The sequence below is a fragment of the Lineus longissimus genome, chromosome 4 (assembly GCF_910592395.1).
Source record: "Lineus longissimus chromosome 4, tnLinLong1.2, whole genome shotgun sequence".
NCBI classification, from domain to species: Eukaryota; Metazoa; Nemertea; class Pilidiophora; order Heteronemertea; family Lineidae; genus Lineus; species Lineus longissimus.
This window is the reverse complement of record NC_088311.1, coordinates 7,591,983-7,617,261: the sequence shown is the minus strand read 5'-3', so window position 1 is coordinate 7,617,261 and position 25,279 is coordinate 7,591,983. Positions and strand designations below refer to the sequence as shown.

The window sequence follows — 25,279 nt, the reverse complement described above, 5'->3', positions numbered from 1 at the left end:
GTAGAGGGGTGATGGAAGTGGAAGTTGGCATGGGAGGAATCTCACAATTGTGTAATTTGATTCAATGGCCTCTGCCCTTGGAATGGCCCAATTTCCCCCACAGTCTAATTTAGTGTGGCTTTCTAAAGAATAGTTCAAGGGGTTGTAGGCTATGCTTATTTTTGTTGGCATCTGTGGAAAAATGAGTTCAACTTATTTGTGAGTAAGTGATGATGGCAATAGTCATCGGTTACGATCCTTAAATATTAAGAGAAAGACAACATGACAAGATAATGCTATTGAAGACAGCACCAACCCACCACCACCACCACCACCCCCTTCAATGAATATCATTGGAGATCACTTGCCCGCATGACATTCTGCCCATTACCAGTAAAACATCTCGCACAACTCTACCAAGAGCAGTCACGTCTCAGCAACAGCTAGCGATACTCTAATCATAGCTAACGTAGCGGAATGCTAGGGTGTGGTACATCCTGTCATCGTCTTAATGCTCGCCTAGCATCTCGAGAGGTATTACGCTATAACGATTGATTCGCTAATGTTCTATTGATCTTGCAATTTCTTCATTGTGTTTTTTGCACCTGACTATTCACCTTTGACGATCAGATTCTTGGATATAAAGGTTCTTAAGCTACAAGGTAACGCCTGTTAGGATTTGCTTGGGGATTGAAAGGTAGGATCTTGTTTACTACATGTAGCTCTGCATGTTGTTTCTTTAAAAACGATATTGTTACGTTATGCTTAACCTTAAAGTAGCATGCAAATAATCTTTTCAAAGTGTGCATTGATCATTCAACTACAGAATGATGTTATTCTCAGAATCTTTGATTTGGGTTTTTTTTGTGTTCAATATCAGAAAAAGGTGTTTCGCTCCATGTATTTTCTTATCAACATGATTAATGGAAATCATGGCCCACCTGTGTGTCTTATTCACATGTTCGTGAGGATTTCATCAAAATGATGGTGGCGCTTTTTACCCAGTACCTCTGTAGTTTATTTGTCATGGTTTTAGCAGAAGTAGAAGTAATCCTACGTTTAAAAGTACAAAGGATGCTCTTTTGAACAGCAGTTGTCATTGCCTAAAGGCTATTCATTCATTTGATAACATTTTTTATCAGCATTTTGTTTTCGTCGTTCTTTAAATCTGCTACTCGAAGTTGTTTAAACTTTGATTGATTTATAGATCTTATTGTTGTGGGCATATTGTTATGCAGAATTGAATCGAATACGTGCCCAGGGTTATTTGCTGCAACAACATGTTCTGCTTACAATGTATTTACTCGATATTTCTGCAAATTTGATTTATAGATTCCAAAATGATAGTCTGCTTATGTCTAAAAGTATTAGATGGAAAGGTGTAGAATCACCTGGTTTGAATTGGACACGATTTGAAGGCGCAAAAGCGCTTTGAAGCACATTGTAGCTTATAAGAAGCTAAACTGTTAAACGTAATAACGAAAAGGAGATTTTGCACGACCAATGTTTTGGTCTACGTTTTCTCGGGCAGTGAAAATGAACTTTCTCATTTCGTATGTATAAGTGCGGCACAGATCAGTAAGCTGGACTTGGCCTGATGAACATGTGGAAAATAGGGCCTGCAGCAGGGATCGATTCAGGAACTCGCGTAAGACTTGGCAATGCATCTATTGCTTTGATACCAAGTGAGGCCCGGTACGTATTGCTCGTAGAATATTTGTTTTAATGAATTTCTAAAATATCTGCCCTTTCTCTAAGCATACTCGGATGGCACAAAACTTGATGCAACAAATGTTGCATATTTCACCAAATGATTGACATATTCGATAATAATCTCAGATTTTGAACTTGTAATTCGGACCTGTTTTCAGTTCTTTGACACGATGCTTTGTAATTTGAAGTCTCTGTATTTCAACGTTCTAAACAGCATATCATGGATTATAACTAATACTCTGAGGAAAGTGATTGCAAATTGTCAACCTGCTATCTCTATAATTTCAAAGTCTTTAATTTGCACCTAAATATTGAGTTGTTCATTTGCCAAGTTACTTTAGTCAATTTATCATGCAATGGCAAAACCGTTAAAGGTGTTCCCCGTACACTTTGTAAAGCTTTGCCACCTTTGGTCAGACATGTCTCCATCTTCCACCCACAGAATCCAATAAGAAGATTAACAGGCCGTAAAGCTTCTTTTGATATCATTTGAGGAAACGAAGCGGATGAATTGAGGATCCCTTAAAGATGATGATTAATAATTACTGAAGGATTGGCCCCTTTGCAGGGCGGGATCCAGTATCTCATAGGAGAAGTTGGAGCTGTGTCAATGATGTACTATAGTGATATTTGTATCCCAGTTCAAGAGTGACTTTCTTTTCTTATCCAAACAGAGGCTCTCTTCATCACCTCAAAGTGTTAACTGTAAGTTACTGTCATCACTTCACTTGGTAAGCTCTTCTGGTTTACTTGGTCAACTTCAGGAGCTTATTAGCTTGGTAACTTCAAGCGGATAACACGAGCACATTGGTCATTCAATGGACTTTAGCTTGGTCACTCCCTGAGTTTAAATTGGCCAGTCTTAGGGGTTGGTCACTCGGAGAAGATAACTTTTAGTCACTTGAGATGTAGCATGGTAACTTCCAGGAGTTTGTCACATGCAATCATGATCGCCGGTTTCGGCAACAAAAATCGCTCGTTTGTAGGCACCTAATAGCAGAAGATGGTACAGAACAAAACATCAAAGCAACTTGGACCATTTGAGATAATCACAATCCAATTACACAACACTGTGACCAAATCACCATGATCATAAGAAAAGGGACCGAGGAATCTTTCGAGCTGATGACGATAATTATTCCTCTTTTGCATCATTGGTCAGAAAAATACGAGATGATTGTAGCAATTTTGCCATATTGGATGAGGTTTGTTTTGTGACTGTCTGGGGAAGCCACCGCCGGTACACTGATCCCAAATCCCCTAAGTAATTAATTGTAATCATCTCTCGAGTAATCCTAAGGTTCTCTTCCTTGTTACTGTCTTTGATCTAAAAGAAACTGAGTCAACAAATAGAGTAGCAGTAGCAAAAATGTTTTCTGTGAAGTCATTTTTTCAGATATGGTTGATTTTGAAGAGAATTATCTCAATTAAAAAAATTGGGCTTGGAAATAAAAATCCTGTTGAAAGTGCTCGGAACTCTGAAATGTGAACTGCGATAATGGCGTTTGGTGATTATTATTTGAAATTTCATCAAATTACTTTTATCAGTTTGGTGACTCACATAATTTGTTGATGGAATACTGTAAATTCCCTAATTAATTATCTATAATCTTCCTACATGTACAGTTGTCGGTATACAATTTATGTTATCACGATCAATAGGAAATTTTACCTCGTCATTTTAAACCCAACGTATGGGGTGTACCAGCACAGAGTTGAAAACGTATCTTTTTAGAACTATAGGTTGAAGCTGTCTTGCGAGCTAATGTCACCCGTAGGTTTCAACGAAACAGAACCAAAATTGCTGACGTTACTGAGTGCTGTTTGACCGTCAGTGACATAGCTATTGTTATCATGTATAAATTACACTTATTACAAGTTCATTGTTTGAAAGCAGCAGCAAGAAAACATAGTCTAGGCGTAATAGTATACCAATGCAATATCAAAGGATACAGTCAGCAGATCAAGTGACGATACGTTGTTCACTCGGCAATGATCAGAAATAGCCATGCGCAGGCGTATACAGGCGGGCTGTTTTATGAGTTTGTATTGAGAAAAACATGCAAATTATACCAGAAAAACTGTCGCGAAAACTCCCAGATGTACATTACTTGCCAGGAACCATTGAAATGTAATGTTAAAGTTTCAATTTAAAGTTTGTCTCCAGAGAGTTCTCTAGAAGCGATCATCGATCATTGAGAGGGGACAGTTGCGTTTTGGGACTGAGTTTTTCTGGATCTGCCTACATGTATCTACAAAAAAAAGTTTTAACTCTGAATAATTATGAAAATTTACATGAAAAGCTTTCATGTTCTGGAACTGTTGATAAAACGCAAGCTGGGGTAGGGCACACCAAGCTTTACATTCATAATTCCTGCCTAATTCCCAAACCAGGAATTCAAAACTTTTTGTATAACTTTCATGAAAATACTGTGTCAATGATATTTAGCCATTTGAGGCACATCTGTTACGCTTAGGCTATAACATGTACGATAGTCCATATATTTGCACAGTCTCCCCATGCCCAAATATCGCCTAAAGAGTCAATGTTATATGAGTAAAATTACACTCAATATTTTGAAGTAATCTTCTACAGCATAAAGATATCAAATGAGAAGTAATTGGATATCATGATAGTAATTACAGTGCCACTTATTTCTTCGGCTTTGATCTTCTCATATCATACCTTTGCCACTCCCCTCGCAATCCGCTGATACATGTTGTAATTGCAACTTTATCAATCACGTAAAGTAAGTTCTCACTTTTATCTCCGAGGGAGTGTCAGGTATCAATGATTGTAATTACATGTTTTCTGATTTCAGTCTGGTGTATGTAATTATATTGTCTGATGTTTCGATTTCAGCATGACAGGATGACATCGGTTTGGGTTATGGTGTTTGAGTTGTCATTCAAGGGACATTTAGTCACCATGATGAAGAATTTGGATAGTCAAGAATCTTGAGCAGGAAAAGGGGAAAGCATTTCGTGAAGATGTTCCAGTACAGAATGTCAAAGAAAAACTGTTGATGTTTCCAGGTGCCAGTGATTAGACGTTGGAAATATGTGTAGTTCTCAACATTCTGATTTGACTGTGAGCCACCAAATTTTTCGGCCAGCTTTATTTTCACGATTTACCAAAATATGAAACTTTACAATTTACATTTTGGCCGATTATAAATTTTTTTTCAGTTTTTCCATTTATAAAGTGATTTTTATCTTCACGTATGAAGTATTTCATGCAAAAATAAAACAGCTTCAAAAATCAGCGATTTGTACATGCAGTACCAAAATTGTTATTTCATCAACGCATACCCCCCTGAAGTGCTCTTGTGGCTGCCATGATATATGTTGTTTGTGGACATTAGATGATAGTGATTTCACTTATTCTGTCATTGTTGACAAATTGTTATTGCTGTTGTGCATGTGACTTGCATTCTGATCTGATGTGCAATCCCTGCATTGAATAGGCAAAACCCTAATAACACCAGTTGCTGTTTGCAGTTAATGATCATGTTATTTCATCCTATTTGAATACCATTGACAAATGTCACTTCCACAGCCATCAAATTCAACCATCTGTTTGGCATTGCATCTCGGGTTTCATTGATATCAAATCTTATTCGAAGCCAAAATGTCCTTGATTGCGACGTCCCAAGTGATATTGAAAACAGATATCTCATGCAACAGCACCCTTGAGATATGAAAAGAAGGTATAATCAATGGTTCGGTGCTGAGATTACTTGGGCTGATATGCGGATATCATGTTGCATATTGGTTTTCCCGGCATCCCTGAATGTTTTTTAAGGTCTTATTCACTGGACCAAGGATATCCAGGAAGATGAGTGCATTGGGGCCAGAAGTTTTCTCGTTATGCAGAGTTTAAATTTGAAATATTTGGCTTGGAATACCCAGTCCTTGGGGTCCATTGGTGTAAAACTTGTCTCCATCATGTCTGTATTAAAGTCTCCCTGAGGGTTTCAGCAAGCATTTGTGAATTTAAATATGATGGTGTTGGTACTAATAGTTTTTGGGGAGCAAATATTAATTCTAACTCTCGTGTATTGTTGTAGAGTATGAGTCATGAAATGGTCAGTACCCTAGGCTGTTCAGGCTTCTGTAAACATGGTAAACTGCAAAATCTTTACCATTTAATTTATGCGATTCATGAAATTTTCTCTAACAACAATGGTATGTTAACTGTTGCTATGAACTGTTGCTACTGTAGCAAATTGAGCTTTAAGCTCTCAGCTGCTCCGAACAAGCTTATCAATATCAAAAATGGCTAAAGCTTATTGAGGGTACTCTGATATTTACTTTAGAAAAACGTGAAAAAAAGATTATAAAAGAATGATTGGAACTAATGAAGCCCTAGAATTTAAGCTTCTTTCCTCTTGCTTATGATTGCAAGAAGAGATTGACAAAAAAGGGTTGGGTGGCGTTTCTATGATCTAGGACTTCATGAGAGATGAGTTTTTTTCCTGGGACATGTTCTTGTAAGAATGTCCTGGTAAATCATAGTGTTGGTCTGCGGGCTTTTAGGGACAAAAAAGCAATTGTCACATTTCTGCCCCTGTTTTTATGGCCTGTCAACCTATGAACATAATACCTAAGTGCTGCCAGAAAAAAACTCGGCTTTTCTTTTCATTTGCCCATTTTATCACCTTTCTAACTTCCTTTGTTGTTCTTTCTGTTGCACAGCTGCTGCAATGTTCTTTTTCCTGAGTTGTATTCTGGGAAAGATTGCCCTAGATCTGTGATCACATGAACATTTCTTTGATGTATTAACTTTTGAGAAGTATCTGGAGTATCCGTCTTCATCGAAAATCTCAAAACTTTGTAGAAGTTCAGACCACTTTGAACAAACACAAGCTGACTTTTGAGGAGTTGCGATATCAGGCTCAGGTTCCTGTGACTGTTGGAAGTGCAATCTTCAGACGGTTCTAGTGGTTAGAAGTTTTGGAAGTGACAAATGAACTTGCCTGGAACAACTAGTTCTAACCTCGATCACGAGGTCATAATACACGCATGTTCATGTATTAAAGATGGTTGAAACCTTGTTTCAAGTAAACATTACTAATACTTTCCAAAAAACCGTATCAGTAAGCAATATGGGGTATTAACGGAACCAATAGTAGTGTATGTTCTGCTTTGTAAGGTGATATTCCCTCTGAAGCTTTTCCTCCACAAAGTCGATTACGTTGAAAAAGCCATGCTGTAACCTTTGTTCGTCTCCTGTACAAGAGGCTTTGTGTTTGAAAAGGAAATGTGTGTAGGATTCGCGAGTGAGTGAATCCATTTGAAATTTGATCATGGTGCTATATGGACCTTCTTGTCATGTAAGTTAGGAAAAAGCAAAATATCTTTGATTTATCATCAACAAGTACATGTATTCTCATTTCTGAGACCTGATTATAATAGTGTGATTGCATGGTAATTTGTGTAAACTGGTCACATGATCGAATGTCAGCGTTAACCAGTCAGCAAATCATGTAACGTATTGAGGTTTTCACCAATCACATTTTGTGTGTTAACCAATCACATGATCTAATGTATTATCTGATCACATGATCACATGATCTAATATTTTAACTAGTAGCATGATGTATAAAACCAATTGCATGATCTTGTAATTCAATGTGAAATAACACATTTCAAAATTGAAGGAATCATCCTTTTAATTCCTTGATGATATTTGAAGTTCTTCACTGTTCTTCACAATCATGCTCAGATAAAATTTCTTCTCAAACTTTGATCAAATTGAATGCACTCATTTAGATCGATGTAAATTAAGCATCATCTTTGAGTAAACGTCTCACAAAGAACTTGTTAAGCTATTAAAAACTTGATCAAAGCAGACGGTGCTTTGTTGTTTGCATTTTAATCCTGAGGAGGGAAAACCTTTCAAATTGCATCATGATCTGGTTAGGGAACGTAGATTGTGATGACGAAAGTGATGCTATTTCTGATTCAAAAACTGATGAGCGTAAAATAGGACATTATGTGTTTCAGACTTGCAACACCAATTCATACGGAAAGTGTTTGTACAATTTCCCCGCCTGCTAAAAGCTTAATAAATGATCAAAATTTCTGATTCGGTTGTTTGAGATCGACGCCAGCGATACTTAAGCAACCTTTCAAGTTTTCTATGTTGCCTTTCATATTCATATGGTCCGTATTGATCCTGTCGCAATCGTGCATCAACTGTTTGATTTGGTGACGCTCTAAATTTTTCGATTTCACTTGTTGAACTTGCAATATTCATTGAGTGCATCAGAAATGCAAAACTTAATTGATATTCCAGCACACTGCTCCTTTTGAGTTTTAAGCCTCCACTTGGTTGAAGGGGCATCACATTAAAGAATCAATTACTTTTCATCTTCACAAAGCACTGGTGATGTAAGTTGTGCATCATGTGCATTTTCAAGCTTGACATTTGCAGCTTCTTGAGTGGATTTTGCAAAATGACGTTCAACCTTGTGCGGCAGCAGAAACTTACCACAGCATTCCTTAACAGAATTCTTTTGAGGCCAGATAATCTACTGCACCCATCAGCCCGATCATCACGCAGTCCATTCACTCTCATATATCCAAATATCTGTTTATTAATAATTTAAATGATGAGACCGTGTTTCATTATTAAAAAAAACTTACAATACGTTAGATTAATTTACGGTATCTGCTTTTGCTAAACTTACATGATATTAACATTACCAGTATGAAAATTGGAATGTACAAGAGGTTCTCCTTGAGGGGTGCAAGTGACTTGGGCAAAGGAAATGGGCCAGTGTTTGTGGGCCCTGTCACTTCATCTCATCAGAGCCCGGCTCAAACACGCACAGACGTCTGTTCCTTCCTCACAAAGGCACCGATTGACCAAGAAGCGCCAATCTCAAACGCACCGTTCGGGATGACCAATTTATTATTCCCAATCATGAAGGGCTACCATGGCATGCAATCTAGGCTAATTAGAATAATTGATCCCTTGATTAATTAATTGACACGCAGGCAAGTATTGCTTATGTGGTTTGGATGGGCGACTGGGCAACTAGCCCCGAGTGATTGATTGGGATATCGCATGTTGTGGCTTTCACGTCCGTCCCTCTGTGTTCAGGTTGCCGAGCCAAACACCTAATTTTGTTGTTGAGCCTGTTGCATTAGCAACTGAATATTGACATGTTTATAAGCCACTTCTGCATGAGGCAGATAGGTATAGTGGGATCACAACTCCTTGTGAGAGGTGTTGTGGGCCAAGTTTTGCCAAACTGAATGGCCCACTTTCAATCCCATCTCGCTTTGCTTTCCAAAATTGAGTCTTGTAAAAAAATGCGGCAAACCATTTATGCTTTGCAACAAATGCAGAATTTAGTTAAATCAAAAATGATTAATTTTGCCTTTTAGCTCTTAATTATAATACTTTCATGTAGCGTCATAAACATTAACGGTTTATTGTATTCATACTTAAGCGTTATATTCAACGTACTCTGAGTGTAACTACACTTTTCGAAATAAAGGTCTTTGAGCTTCTGAAAAACCATTGAAGGTTTTTTCGACCTTCATTTCTGAAAGCGGTCTGTACCAACACAGTAACGTGGTATTGTCTAAAATGTCCCTCCAAAGGAAATTGTACCATCAGTTGGCACAAATTTTTCTCGGTGATGATTTGACCAGTGAAATTCCACAGATTCGTGTTGCATTTTGTGTGTTACCACTCAAGCATCCAATGGGTCAGACGTTGTTGAATTGGGTCTTGATCCGTAGGCTACTCACACATGCAGAAACTGTCCACCTTCGTGTTAAATATCAAAGTAGCTAGGCTATTTATCTGTTTATTGGTGAATTGATTTCCTATTATTTCCTGAGGGTTTGGAGGATTATGAAATGGTGGATTGTATTTGTATAGTATGCTTCGTCATTTTGTTTTGGAATTCCCAGTCCCATATGGGTGTAATGATATTGGTAATTTGTGGGTTGTAAATGTTCTGATATCATTATTCTATATGATAAAAAGGTAAAGCGATAACTTTTTGGTTCTCGGGAGGGGGCAGTAGGCTCTCTGTATTAAAACGTCAAAGTCTTGGTGCAGTAGCACCCCTCTCCCTTGATATGGCCCAGGATGTGTCCATTTTCTTTGGAGCGCAGTTTTGAAAGCATTCTCAAAAACAATGCTGACGGATGGATGTACCTACTTTCCGTGGACAGGCGATGCTGAGGATTAACTTGTTTGTGGGCAAGAATGCAAAAAAAAACTGAAAGGATATTGATTTCACCTATCAGAGAAACAATATCCCTGTAATTATATCATTGAAGACAAGAACATAGTTGTAGCAGAGATAAGCAGTGATAAGGCATTTTTCTCCTCCCTAAGTATAGATTTGGCATCATTTTTATTGATGGATTAAAGTGAGTGTGCAAATTTGCTCTTGATGAAGAAATTTTATGTTTACATGAAAGTTGATTACAAAAGAAGGATACCAGAGTGAACGGCAAACTTGGTTGGTGATAGAATCTGTCTACATCTACATGTATCACCTTGGTGTGGGCAGGAGAGAAAAAGAGCTTAGTTTCACCTCGTCATGGAACAATGCCTAAAATCTGTATTGGTTTCCACTGTGTTGCCAACAGATGCCATCTCGTTCATCATCATTTATTTGTTTTAAGGAATCTGAGAAGGCTGTGAGAAAGTAATGGAAGAGTTGTGTTCGTCTGAAAAAGAAATTGATGTACGATAGTCTCAAATGTACAAGACTGCATCAAGAATCCAGCGTAAGGCCTTGTTGTGCCAAATGCATCATCTTCCATGTCTCATTCTATTATCATTATTGTATATATTCATCTGTACATTCCGATTATACAATAAGTCCAGTTTTAAACCATGTAACTATTAGCACACAGAAAAGGCCGCAGCTTTCACACATCCCATGTGCTTCATCAGTGTTGTGCATACGCGCCGTGCATGTGCGATTCTTAGACGATGTCCTTATGTTAGAGAGTTGGTGATGCTCCTTCCCCTCCCCTCCCCCTCCCTCTTTGTTGAGACTCGGCTTGTTATTCCGGAGGGATCAAGGAGGGCAAGTGCAAACTAACAAGCGGAATTTTGACGTAGACAGGGGCGCCAGAAGTTGTGAGGAATTTACCACATACTACTCTTCTATGCATGTCTATTGGTAAACTAATAGCAAAATATCACGCACTAACATCAAGTGATACATTGTAGTAGATGGAGCAATTACTAAAATGCATTAGAGTAAGTGTTTCTTAATCTTTTTAGAATGATTGATATGTCATCAAATATCATAACTCGCAATGGTGTCGTGGGAACTGAACATTTGAAACCAAGTTTTTGAAATTTTGCTTCAATGCCTCAGGTTTAAACCTTAGTAATTTTTTGCCCTGCTATCTGTATCTCAGTAACTTTACTGCAGGTGATGGAAAAGACCTATGTTTAATACTCAGAACTGTTGACAGCAAATTATGATTAGTTATCTTCTTCGGGTGAATATGAGTCCATAGCAGAGAACCTTATGCACATTTTCCTGTTCAATATCATAGATAGAAAACTGACTCCAGATATAATCTAAGTGATAAGAGACAAAATGAAGAAGAAAACCTTTAAAATATGTTCAAATATTAAACCTGTTATGAAGTCATTAAGTTGATGTTGCCTTGGATTCTGTATTAAAGTCCTATGCCAAGCAATAAAAGGAAACCTTTTCCTTGTGAAGACAGGTACTATATATACCAGGTTTCAGCAAAGTTGTATGCATGATAACAGTCTTAACTGCACTTCTATTTTCCTGACCCACGATTAATTACAAACGGCATACCCCTTTAAGGAATACTTCCTATCATCATTAATGAAAGATGCAATATGATATGGCGGAGCTAATTGGTTGACCTTTCCAGGTTTGGGTAGAGAAAACAAAGTAATGGTATTATTGGTTATACAAAGCCTACATTTTGGATAAGATCTTTTGAAGGAGGCACTCAAATGGAGGAGGCAGCATTAACTCATGAATGATCTGAGTGGATTGCCAAACAGTCAACAGGCTCTGACATTTTGCTGGGGATTCAAATCCCGCATGAAATCTTGATCACCTAATACCTACCACTGATTGGATTTGACGTGGTTATGACTTGATGAAAATGAAATCCAAATACCTTTTGACCTTCACCCTCACAGAAGACAAGGGAGACATTATACTTGTAACCAGATCAAAACTTATAGGTTCTCAGAAACAATCACGGAAATCTCCCCCCTGGTCACGGATACAACCCAATGTAGGGTTATCCTCAATAATGATAAGAACATCATATCAGCTTTGTATAAACCTTGAGGACAATACTCTGCAAATGTCATCAGCCTTATCCTGAGAGGATAGCAATATACCTCATCTAATATCATAATAATTTGATGGTGCCCAAGAAGGCCAAAAACTGGAATGGTCTTTTAATTGATTGCCAGAAGGCCCAGTGTCTATTTTGCCAACAAAACCCCAGGGATCTTCATCTAATCTCTCATTTCAAATTAGAGTAAGGAGTTTTTGGTGAATGAAATGTTTTTTCGGTAACAATTCTTTTTTGCCTGATAATATGGACAGTTATTGGCTATAAAGTGACTCAAACCCATACACAACTGCTCAGCGAGGAGTCTGGACTGGTATCGGCAACAAAATGGCTCAAGTCTAATGCTTGGCAAGGAGTTAAGACAATTATTGACAGAAAAATGCCCACATATATAGCAAGCTAAACCTACGTTCCAAGCATGTCAAGATGCCCTGTCAATTTTCTCAAACTCTCCTGCCAACCCTCAACAACCCACGCACCAATCTTTCTTAACAAGTCCAATGAATTGCCAACAACGTGGCTATCTTTATCCCGAATGCCACCAGGCTTGTCACGCAGGCGTAAGAACACATAAGAAGTTCTTATGGTAAATCCCCTGAACGTGGTGATTCTGACGCTGGCGACGAAGACCTTGAGGGTATTTGAAGGGGAGGATTGAGAATATTGAAGCAAAGTAAAGGAAGCTGTGATGCTTTGCTGCAAGGGATATGCATTGGAAATCGTTCATGATGCACGAGAATTTGATTTCCTGGTGCTTTGCGTAGCATATTACTTCCGTGACTTTTGATCTTTGTCATTTGACTTCTTTTATGCAACAACTTTCTGCAATTTCCCTCCAGAGAGGTAAGGTTCTTTTCTAAGGGAACTGTTTGCAGCATCGCATTACTTTCTTCTGCTGATACTGAGTTCTATATGGTTGTGCTGTCCAGTTTTTAAGTGATATTAGAATACTACCCAGGGACTTATATTGGTATTCATACAGATGTTCAGTTTCCATTCCCGAGGATGGAAAGTGACTGACAATAATCCCATGACTGACATGTAGACTAAAGGCATAATCAGAGTTTCCGTGTCAATTGAAAAATTGGCAACATCGTCACATCCTGGCCATTTGATACCCCAAACAGCATAATTCTGCTGTAAATGCTTGATAATTCCAATTGACATTGCCGATTCATTCAAGTGCTTTAGTGATGGAAACAAGTTGAAATGTTAATCACTGTATTAATTGACACTCACACTAATCAGACAGATATATTTCTGGTCGCGCAGCTTCTGTCCAGGATGACATGTCTCTTTTCTCCATAGAATTTCTGATTGTGTGTTGACATGATAAAAATGGCATCAATAGTCAAGAAATGTTTTGAGCTTCTTTAAAGGCTACTCTATTGATTTCTTCATTGGCTATTCAAACAAGATGCTAGTGTTCCTCTCCTTTTTATTTGTTCCATAGCATGATAGCATGCGCTGGAAATATCAATATCCTTACCTGAGGCTATTGATGTCACCAGAAGTACCCTTTACGCTACATTGGCCAGTACCAATTAGAACTGTGGTTCGTTCCTTTTTGTGATCCGCCCATCTATTGGCGTTGTAAGCCAGGGACATATTGCAACTTGTAGCCCGAGGCTAAGACTTGAATGCATTCATCATATTCCAAGTCGTATAATAAGAGAGTAACAGGATCAATCGGAGAGAAATTCTTTTCATATTGCAACCAATCAAACAAAAATGCCATTTGCAAACTGAATTGAGAAAAAGCCATTTCCAGTGACTCCCTGGCTAATGATGTAAATTCCTTTGCAGGCACCATTGAAATTTCTTTTCCATTGACCTTGCGCAGACTCTGCAACGCTACTTTAACTGTAAGCTGGAGTGACTAACTTATTCTCTGTCTTTTATACTGCAGTCTCGAATCTCGCTTGGCTGCGTTAACCGAAAGCTTGGTTCAGGTTCCAACTTGCTCCAGCTAAATGTGGTTATATTTGCAATGAATTGATTCATCCTATTATGTAGCCAAGTTGGTCCCGATTCCTTTTCAGACATGTTATTAGTGCATATTCTAGGCAGTCATTTTCGGAGACGAGAACATGAGCCTCCGCTAATGACATTGAGATTATTCTGACAGAAACCATGTCTTGTGACGCGGTAAAATCAGCGTTAGGACTTCGGAAATGTTATGGATTTCTTAACCCTTGTACAGGTTACATTGACTTGCAATCCTGATTACAACTTAAAGGTCAAAAGTCACAAAAGAAGTGTTTGCCAGTTGATGTACATGTATGCTTGATTCGTTTTTAACCATTTTTTGTCCCATAGTGAGGTCAACAAATTGTTTGTCCAATAGATAAGGCAACATTGACACTGACCATTGTTAGGTCATCAAATTGTTTGTTCTGTCAATTGAGCCGCCTTTACATTCATTGACCCTGATATCTGCCAGCAGTCGGTCAATCACCGATGCTGGGAACGCCAATCGCAAGACTCGTTTAGCCTATCACCAGTGGCGATTGGTCTCGAGCCTCTTCCATCTTTCTTGCGAGAACTCATACTTACAAGTGATGTATGTTGTGCCGATAGTCTCAACAGCTGATCTTTATCAGCACTTTTTACAGTCCTTGATTGTGATTGGTCGAGTGCTAGACAAATAGTATTTGACACATTTGGCTAAGATTGATTAGATTTGTGTGCCCCATGGAGCCATTTCAGGCATACTAAAACAGACGTATTCTCAGGTTGGGTAGGTTGGAATGGTTCAGACTTGTCATGTTGAGCTTTTGACCTTTGAGGACTGACTGAATCGAATACCGAAAGCCTACATCGGCTAGATGCTTAGTTGGTTAAGGTCTTTCGTTTCTCGGTTGAAATCTCTGAATACAACCATAACAATCACTCGTTATTACTCTCACAAAAAAGATGATATAATTGGCAAGTTTCAGTCCATCTTGACAGTAAACGTGTGAAATCAAAGGCTATCTAATGTAAAAACCATCTCTCCACACCAAGGTTTCAGAGCTTGTGTTTTGGTGGGAGGCTTTTGGGCAGCAGCTCTGGTGCTCTGGAACAGTCCAGATGGCCCTAAAAGCTTATCTATTTTGAAGCTATTTCATGTAATCTTACTGATATCAATGCAATAACGCCTCTCCTTCCGTTTTCAAAAGGACGACCACCTGTTTGATGGGAAGATTAGCCTTTTAGCACATCAGATAATGTTCTCATTCTAGCTCGGGCATTCTAGCGATCACACTTTTAAGAGTCTTTGAAGAGAAGGCGAAGTCTTTAATCTTGAAAAATGAAACCAAATTTGTCAGCTTTATTGTTAACGAGATAAATTTCCAACAAGCTTTAGTCTTGTACCGGAAGATGAAGTGTCCTTTCATGGATCATATTGGGCTTTGTAAGGAGAGAACCTTTCAAGTTTTTGATTCGCTTTGGGAACGTTCCTTGAGGAAAGTGAAGATGTGTGGACTTTCAAAGGGTGAGAAGCTGCCATGGCTGTTTGAAGGTGGTTGTGCACTTGAGGTTGGATGGAGTACAAACATCTTCGTGGAACTTCGGTGTCTTTTAATTACAAAATTTATTTAACAAAAAAGGTGTTGAGAGTATTATTCATGTTATTAGGAAAAAATTACTTCATTTGATGTTCAAAGATGAAAGATACACTCTGTCCAACATTTAAAAAGTTTAGTAAGCCTTGGTCCAAACGAAATTCATAATAACATTGACACTTATAAAAAAACACCCTTTTGTGCAAAAACTATTCGGTGGAAAAGGCTTAATTGTTGAGAATTTCCAAACAAATTTTGATGATAGTTGCTTACCGTGTTTTTACTAGTGGACATCTTCTGTCTCCAAGTGTTCCAGATAAGAAGGAAAGTTGTTATCTCATCAGGGATTACATCTGCGCATGAAATAAAGCTCCTTTCACCTTATTATAAATGGCAAGAAACTTTGCCGGAGGCTGAACATGTTGTTTTGTCGTCAATTCCATCATGTCTATATCGTAATCATCCAGTTCTTTATTTGTCGTCAAAGCTGTAGTTTCGTTGTTAGCTCTTAGCAATTAAAGTAAAGCGAGCAATAAGCAGTGTTATGAAGGTGAAGAGAGAAAAAACTGTTATTTGTGTGCTTTTGATAGCAAATTGGTATCATTTTGTGAAGTGTAGGATATGATAACAGCTACATGTAATGAAAATAGAAATGCATGAAATGGTAAGAATTAGAGCTACGTTAAGAAATAAAATAATGCTTCTTTACTTCGAAAGACTTGGAGCATTTTATTCTTACTCGTCTCATAGATCGCTCATTACAAAGGAAGGCTGTTGATAAGCTGTGAAACTGTTGAGAGCCAAAAATATGGCTACAACAGCAAAAGGGTTAAACATCCCTTGCAAAAATACCAGCATGGTAGCTTGAACCTGAGGCCAAGCAGCTTGAACCCTGGTCTCCTGGGGTGGATCCGTTAGTAATGGGATGCCAGTCAGATCTTGCTACAATGGGCACTATTGATTTCCTGGAAGAAGTGCCAAGAATACTGTTACTTTGAGTATGTACTGATATGCCCCATGGACATCTTAAAGGGAGAATATAGGCAGGAGGCAGGTAGGTCAAATCAAGTTACATGAATTCACCAATAGGGTTCCCTTCTACAACAGAATTATTTGCATTTGTATGACAAATATATTATTTGCCCTTGAATCAAACATGCATATTGGTTAAGTAAAAGCCATCATTTTGACCACCTAACTCCTGGCTATAGTCCCGCTTTAATGTTGTTTTGTCATGATATACTAGATCTTGTGACATTTGGACTTTGATGATGTTATGTGGGGAAGAATTTGGTAATCTGATACTTGTTGCTTGAAATGGCATTTCTGTGTTTGTGGGAGTGGGATGCAATGGCAGAGTGGTCAACTCGAGAGACTTGACATGGGCAGACTCCCCATTCTGAGAGCTTTTTATTGCTTTGTTCCATGTGAAGGAGGATTATATCGCAGTGTGGTGAACACTGAAGAGTTGGCGTTTGTCATATTATTCCCTGTGCTTAGGAATTTACTTCATTGCTGTTTGATTATTTGCATTTTGAAGCATAAGTTATTGCTGGATTCCTGCAAGGAGGTGTACCAGTGCTTGACTAGCATCACCCGACAGCTTGAGCTCAGAGTCCCTTGCGAGGCACCTTCTTATGGATACACTCTTAAAATAAAGAGCGCGCCAAGATTTCAATATGCAAAGAACCTTGTGGGCTATTGACCTCACTTTGTACCCTATCCACATTGAAAAACGTAGTCTAAAAACATGGAAAATCTCGAAATCGCTCCCAGCAGAAACTAAATCCATAACCTCCCAACAGAAAGCAAATCCAATCTTATATAGAGTTTGGCGTTCTGCCGTCATGGATCAATCTGCCATTTTTATCAGCAAGGTCAGTGCTATAGTCCCGAAGGACCTGCTTAATGAGGGTGACAAGATGATACCATTTCCATAGATTTCCTCCGAGATATCAACTTCATCAATTTCAACAAAAAACACACTTTCTCTCAACATTGATGCTAATCGAATTTTGTCATCAGGACACATCTGTCATTGTTCTTCAGATTGGGAATTTCTTTGTGGATGGAAATTGACAGCAGTTAAAGGCCTGATTGTGCTTTAGAATTAGAATTAGAATTAGAATCATCGATGTTCAGACTTAAAGACACAAGATTGATGTGAGCTGATGACTTGTAAGTTTACATGTATGTCACCAAGACACCCTGTAAGAGTACATCTACGTGAAGAAGACACATTGTCAGAGTGCATCTATCTCACCAAGACGCACTCATTGCCGGTAAGAGTACATCTACCTCACCAGGAGACACTGTAAGATTACATCTATGAAAGGAAGACACACTGTCAGAGATCGCACCAAGACACACTTCTGTCAGAGTACATCTATGTCACAAGGACACGTGGACACGGTTCTGGACATCGTTTTTCGTCAAGAAATGAAGTAGGCCAGTTTTCATTACCCGGTTCATGTAGCATCCCTGCTAATGAGACTAATTTTACAATTGTTTATTCTCCACACGTACAAAATTTGATCTCAGCAATCATGAAAGTTAGCAACAAGTTGTATCGGAAAAGGAATTAGCCTATAGCATCATATGGAGTCTATGTCTCTAAATCCTTGCCAGGTGCAGATTTAGGGGTGGGCCCCCTTTTTTTCTGCCAACTTCAAAAAAATTAGGTTTTTCTAGTGACAGAAATGGTGCTCTATGGTGTTCATGCTGTGCTCTAAGCTCAGCACCCCCCCCCCCCCCCCCCCCATCACCTTTTCTCATAATCCTGGATCTCCCATGCTTACCATTGTCACCTCGACAAAAGTTGATGTCGTGTCTTGTGACCAAATAATGTCAAAGTAAAAAGTTAGTACCTTGTACAGATTGTAATAATGACCATCTCTTGAAGAAACCTTTCAGAATCTCCAATACCTGCTCCTGAGTTATGTGATCTTCACCCTGGGTACTACAAGATCCATATTGGTTCTGCGGGTGACTTCTTCAACCTGCACTCTAGCAACAAAGCTGAACCCTGGTTGATGTTGGATACGTGATATCAATAACTGGTCTTGGAGGCAGTGGTGGCAGGCGAGTGAAATCTTGATACTGCAGTTGTTTTAGGCGCTGAAAGTAGGACCGAGTGCATATGTCCAGGGGCCGAATAGTTATAAGAGCTTGGCAAGTACATCAGCTCAAACCCTAGAGCTGAAATCACTATGAGAAGTCTTTGTCATCTCAGTCAAACACCGTCCCTAGACAGTATTCATTGATTAGTCTCACTGTCCAGCTTCCACGCACCAGTTCAACTAAAATTTCCACTATCCTAATAAGTCTAATCCAAGTGGGAAGATCATAAAAGGGATGTTAGACTGATCATAAAAAAGCGTGTTGCAATTCAGAGTCTTGTGTGTCAAAATGAATGTTTCATGTTATTGGCTGCTCATTGCTAAATGCAAATGGCACTTCAGTGACCTTTGGTGCCGAAACATCTGTAACATCTGCTTCTGTAATTATAGCACCTGGCTGCAACATCTGTCTACCCTGAACTTTGATTATTTTGCTATCATTTCGGTATCCTTGATTTCACTGGGAAACATCATAGATATATCTTCCAATGCCAATAAAACTTGGCAGACCTGCGGAAGTGATGTCGGACCTTGAATTTGCATGACAACAGTGTCAAATCACACCATGAAAAGTTAACAAAGCCTGTATTTTAATCTTTGGCGACTTCGATATATGAAACCTTCAAAACCTTGAAAATCCTTACATGTGAGTCTTGGCAGTTGAGCTCAGCACCTGACTGAGCTTGTCTGACTGCCAGGCCATTAGACCATCTGCTTCTAGCCATTCCCTATGTTGTCTCACCAGGTTGCATTCCAGTTAAACTTGTCTCTGCTCTAACTGAACAAATTAACATCTGAATCACTTGTTTGGTTGAGCCTCCCAGAGTTGAGTATAGCCCCAGAACGACACCTCTCTAACAAGAACTAACACAATTTCAATTTCATCTGTGTTTAATGCTTCTCAACAAACAGCGCTGCATTTATGGTTATGGAGTTTTCAACAGATTTTTAATCGCTGCTATATCATGTGTATATGCAACAAAAAAGATCTCTCCTCTGCAAGGAACTGGTAATCATCGAGTTTGCTATTGATTGCCGCAAGAGATCGCCAATTCCTGTTGCAGACACTTGCGATGACCACCACAAATAGCCATTTTGTTGAATGCAATCAAGATTGCAGGTGGCAGTGATTTAATCGGTGTCTGTGGGGTGCTTCAGGGCTGACATGAAACGGTCTTGTAAGAGAGGTGCTGAGTCAGAAGTATTACTTGGCCGAATAGAATAATTTGTTTGAAACCCCTGGACATTCAGTGCGATTTCTGCAGTGGGGGACATATAGTTTTCATCTGCTAATTGACTTCTAATGGGTCTTTCCTTGTGTCGGGATCTGTGTCAAGCTGTGTCAGAAGACTTATTTAAAATCTCATTTTGACATTTTTCGTGTTTATACGACTTAACTGAAATACATCATTGGCATGAACTGTCACGTCACGGTTCTGTGAGGTGGTCATTGGATTTGTGGAGATTACTCGAAGGAATTTGATGTCAATCACAAGTTTGTTGCCTGTTCTCATATTTCTGATGTACAATGTACACTTTGACCACCTAAGACCAACAATGGACCCCAAGCTCATGCCTTTAAAACCTCCCCTTAACCATTCTACTTCAAACTGATGAGGATCGACATCAATAATTGAGGGTGACAGTCTCGAAAACATGATCTGATCAAGTTTGATTTTATATCCTATCATATAATTTCCTGCCCGATATATCCCCTTTGGCGTCAAAATATGAGAATGTTTTAAATCAATCAGTTTTGGGAGGTCGAGATCCTTTAAAGGTCAACTGTAATGGAAGGATTATAAAATAAGCTTCTGTCAGCCTTCATAACATTTATTTCATCTGAAAGATTAACTAGAAGATCAATAGAGAGTGTGCTTCATCAATGTTGTACATGTATTTGAACTGTTTTGATATTTGAAATGACTTTGATTTGAAAATTTGAATTTGCCAATTGTAAGGATCATCGCCTTCTCCTGATTGAAGTTGCTTTTGGTGTTGAGGGGAAAGCCGTGTTGGGCTAATGTCATGTTGTGTGGATATTCTTGCAATACAAGAAGAAGCAAGAATTCTAATAGACTACTCTTCATTTCTTCTTGGTGGATGTAATGTCGCGTGAATAGCCCCCATGTATTCCTCACGCCCCACCCCCCACCCACCCGCCCCAATTACTTGTATTTTGAGGGAACACATTTTCTGTAGAGTATGACAAGTGCAAATTGTGATTTTGTTAACTTTTTCCAACAAGTACTGCATGAACATTTTAAACCCCAGTGGCATTTTGCTTTCTTCTAATAATTGAGCTGCATTTGTACCAGAATATTAGCACCCGAACATGAGGTGCCTGCTTTCATGCTATTGGCGAGTTACCAAGTGAACCATCACGAGCGAATTAGCAAATTACTTGCATTACTTAATCAGGGGCTGGTGTTGCCTCATCAGAAGATAAAATTAGATGTGGATTTCAGGTTGGAGGCTTGAAAGTATGGAATGTAACTTTCAGGTGCAGAAAGAAGCTGTGTAGTACATGTAGCACTAAAGTAGGCCTACTGACGCCATGAAAAGTGTTAAGGTCATATTGGCTGCAGTATGTTAATGGGTTATTGCTCAAGCTGTCTAATGGTTCATCAGGCAATCCTGGCTAAACAGTAAGTTAGTTTAATGTTGTTACTCCCCAGCAGTGTAAGACCAATGTTAGTAATTATCTTGCATAGGAATGTGATAGTCAGACTCTGTCCTTGGATGAGCCCCCTGGGTTGTGTAAAACATTCTTCATGATTAATATTTAACGAGTAAGTTATGTTTTTCCTCATAAAAACACTTTTACCTCAATGTGGAATAAAGTATGGATGGATTAATCTATACTTGCTGGAAATAATGCATTTTCAATTTTGAAAATTTCTAATTGTGCAAATTGGCACTGAATACAACTTTCAGCAAAGCCGTTGTGTGGGCAGATATACAAATACTGAAATTAATAACAAGTTTCAGTGGATTTGCATTTATTTCTTTTTCCTGGGCCACCACCAGTAAACACAAGGAACATGAACGGCATAAGCTACAAGCTGCTACAAGTGAGTACGGAGGCAAGAAAACAGTAGCAGTTTGTAACTTGACATGTAACAAAGCGCAGCATGGTCCCGAGTGGGGCGGCTGTTGAGCATAAATAAACTGGAGCACTACCTGAGTGCTCAGTTATGAAATAACACTGGAACTACCAAGGTAGACTTCAGAAATACCAGCGCTGTATCATACAGAGAGCATTGCAGTGGATGTATTGAGATTTTATACTTTGGCCATCATGTAGGAGCTGAGGTAGGTGAAACCACACGCAACTTTCGTTAAACGAATTTCTGAACTTTCATGATCTGCTTGCAATGAGTTGTATATTTTTCAAGCAGTTTGTTTAGAGATTTTGAAAAAAATCTATAACACTGCGTTTTTTCGTTTAGCTTTCTTTGCACTGGCAGCCGTTGATAGGTTTGATCTTGGAAAACTACACTGTTTGGGGTGATTTCTCAAAGGTTTGATAGGCATAAACTTTTTTAGACCGTTTTGCATGATGATCCACCATAGCATCTTATCATCTAGTTTCAAATATTTGCGATGACTTCTTGTGTGGGGAGAGATATCATAACAGATTGAGATTGTGGGAGCAAAGGGCAACATGGTGTGTTGAGTGTCTTTACTTTACTCTCTTGTATTCAGAATCGTGCTTGTGTTTACCTCCCAGGACATACATGAGTTTGTAGGGTCCTACCTGCAGGGGCGTAGCTAGCAGGGGCGTGCACCTCAGAGATCACCAAAAAATTGTTTTTTTACCATGATTTTGGCAGAAAAGTTTCAAAGTGTCACTTTTGACCCCAAACCAACGATCTACGCCCCTGAATTGCCTCAAGGGCCACAAGTACATAATACAGTACCATGATACAGAATTTTATATGTTTGACATGTCTGACAGTTCTCTTTGCACCTGGTGAGAAGGCAATACCATACGTGAGAAATGCCCCACAATAGCCATTAGGAACTACAAGAAATGAATGTTGATTGAATGATTTAGAAAGTGGTCAGCTCCGGATATTAGCTGATGTGTGGTGAATAAAAAGACTGCAGTGGATACACCACACATGGAAAAAAGAAGTTCTCTGGCTTCATTTTTTTGCATCCATAACATGTCATGAATTCAAGATAACTGATAAGAATTTGTGTCACTAGGTTTAGATGTGAAGGAATGTCGTGAGAAGTGTACAGTCATCTGATACACACGACACAAAAACTCTAGACTTTTTACAATTTCTTGGCCATCATTTTCATCACTGAGATTGACTGCTAAGCATATACTCATCAGAGCAGCAACAGAAGTGGACCCTGAACCTCTCCACACTGTTACGCATATAGTATTACTCTAGCCATCTCCCAGTTATCTTCTGAAGTGGAAGTTTCCCATCTGTCACGAAAACTGCCAAGCTGCTCAAAGATTGTTGTTGAGCTCCAGTTGCCTGTCATCTGAGTTGCTCCTATCTAGCTAATGCACTGAAAAGTACTGGTGATGCTGGTCTCAGGTTGGTTCTTGTTCTATCTGATGGGTGTCTCATATTCATGGAATGTTTATCTTCTCTGTTTCTCTGAATTCTAGATTTCCTGTGATTCAAGCTTGACAAAGATGTGTTTAAAGTAGTTTGGGAGTGCCTTGTTACTATGTGGGCTATGTGTTACTCAAATACGTGTTCAATAATCCCTTCAAATTCAAATTCAAATTTTAGAACCGGAAACTAGATAGATAGCAATACAGATTGTAATGTACAAGGATATCCTCCTCAGTCTGAGAGAAGACTGTTACCCTCAGAGCAAAGGCTTATCGTCAAATATTGAAGCTTTTGTTGTTGATTTTACCAGATGTAACTTTACTTGCGCTTCAAAGTCTTAAGTACCAAATTAATCTTTCCCAAACAATCTTTAGGCTACAATATTAAAACACTTGGACAAAACCACCTCCTCTAGAAATTACCGCAATGTTTGGTGTTTTCTTTTGGCTGATGACCAAAGAAAGGAGTAAGAAATCACCTTGCTGAAGTTCTTCATTCCCCTCCTCACTTGCTTGGAATAATGTAAAGAAAACAAAACACTGGCTTCAAATAATCACCTCTTAAAATGTGGCAGATCTCTATTCCCATTAGCAACCAATGATGCACCAACCATTCTGCTCTCTTTCTAAAAACAAGCTGTGAATTTCCATTTGCAACTATCTTGATAGGAAACATAACATTTGCAAGAGTGATTTTTTCGATTTCCTGTTTCCCCTCTTTGCTGTTCAGAACACTCGTTTCAAATGTTCTACTCCTGATAGGCATTAGCTGGCATATTTCAAATCTCTAGTGGTCTAGGACACCATCCATCTTGAGCTGATCAGGTTGGGCAGTTGCTGCAGTTAAATGCATTCATCAATCATGGCTAGTTTTGACCGGTTCGCCTCTTCCCACCAAGGACACATCTAGCACATGAAGATAAAACTGACAACTGCATTAAATATTAGAGGCATTCCACTGCAATACATGCCAAGTTCATCTACAAACTTTGCGGACCCATTACTGCTTCATTTCTTTTCAACTTTCAATGAGTTGTAGAGGGTTAATTCTACCAGATTCTTTCTGTGTACCCAACTGGCTTCAGAACGCATCACAAAATGACAGAGCCAGTCACGTAGTGTTCCTTGGTGGTACTCCCCAGCATCTTTGGTTCCTGACCTGACCAGGCTAATCTCTTTTCACCAATAGTTGTTCCCATTGTTGCATTCCTGTCCGAAATCAATCGTATCTTCCAGTTTGTTTGCGCAGACTAACAGCATCATCTGTGGAATCAATGAACGAGAAAAGGCCTTACAAAATCCAGGGTACTTCCAATAGAAGACGTGATGATGGTCGTTTGCAGAATACTAACCAATAGAATTCTTTGAATGTCAATCAAATTCAACTTGGTCAAGGCAGGATAACATACGCATTCTAACAGCAAATGAATATCATAAAAATTATTTTTTGGGCCAGTGATTTTACATTCTGCCTTATCACCAGGATGTATTATTGTATTATGGGTCAAGAAGGTATCGTGTGGTTCTTTCCCATGGCCTCTAACAAAGCTATTTAGCTATCATTGTCATACAAGCAATGACACTTTATAAAGATGATCTTGCCTAAACGTTGCTTTTTTGCCAAACTCCACACAGGGACGCATCGATGTTGCAGAGATGAATGTACAGCACATGTACACAGAAGGCCAATGACTAAACCATACCAATGGGCTGTACACCTTTAACAAGATGCTGTCCTTTTCAAAATATTGTCCTTATCGAGACGACAGTTCAATACAGTGAGCCATTACCATGGACCAATCAATGACATAATCCATTATACATTATCATGTCATCAAATCATGATGAAATATCATGAGGGAAAATCACTTCATTGAGCTGCCTGTCCAGATAGCCAGGCTTCAGATATTCCTCGCACTAATCTACTTTGTGTGATCAATTGCCGAAATCCATCATTGGATTACTGTTGTAATGATTTAGTATTTCATTAG

The 25,279-nt window shown here is 38.9% G+C and overlaps 1 protein-coding gene across 7 annotated transcripts in view; it reads left to right on the top strand.

The window, feature by feature from the left end:
- LOC135487146 (heparan sulfate glucosamine 3-O-sulfotransferase 5-like) overlaps positions 1-25,279 on the top strand; it is a 249,269-nt gene that overhangs the window by 187,564 nt on the left and 36,426 nt on the right. For 4 of the 7 annotated variants that reach the window (XR_010446780.1, XR_010446779.1, XR_010446782.1 and 1 more), the window contains one exon: positions 4,556-8,072. The exons of 1 other annotated variant lie outside the window; for it this stretch is intronic. The gene's annotated coding sequence lies outside the window, so the exon portion shown is untranslated. Of the gene's footprint in view, positions 1-398; positions 677-4,555; positions 8,073-21,936; positions 22,019-25,279 lie in introns of those variants that run through there. 2 more of the 7 variants (XM_064770580.1, XM_064770577.1) reach the window with 2 other exon arrangements.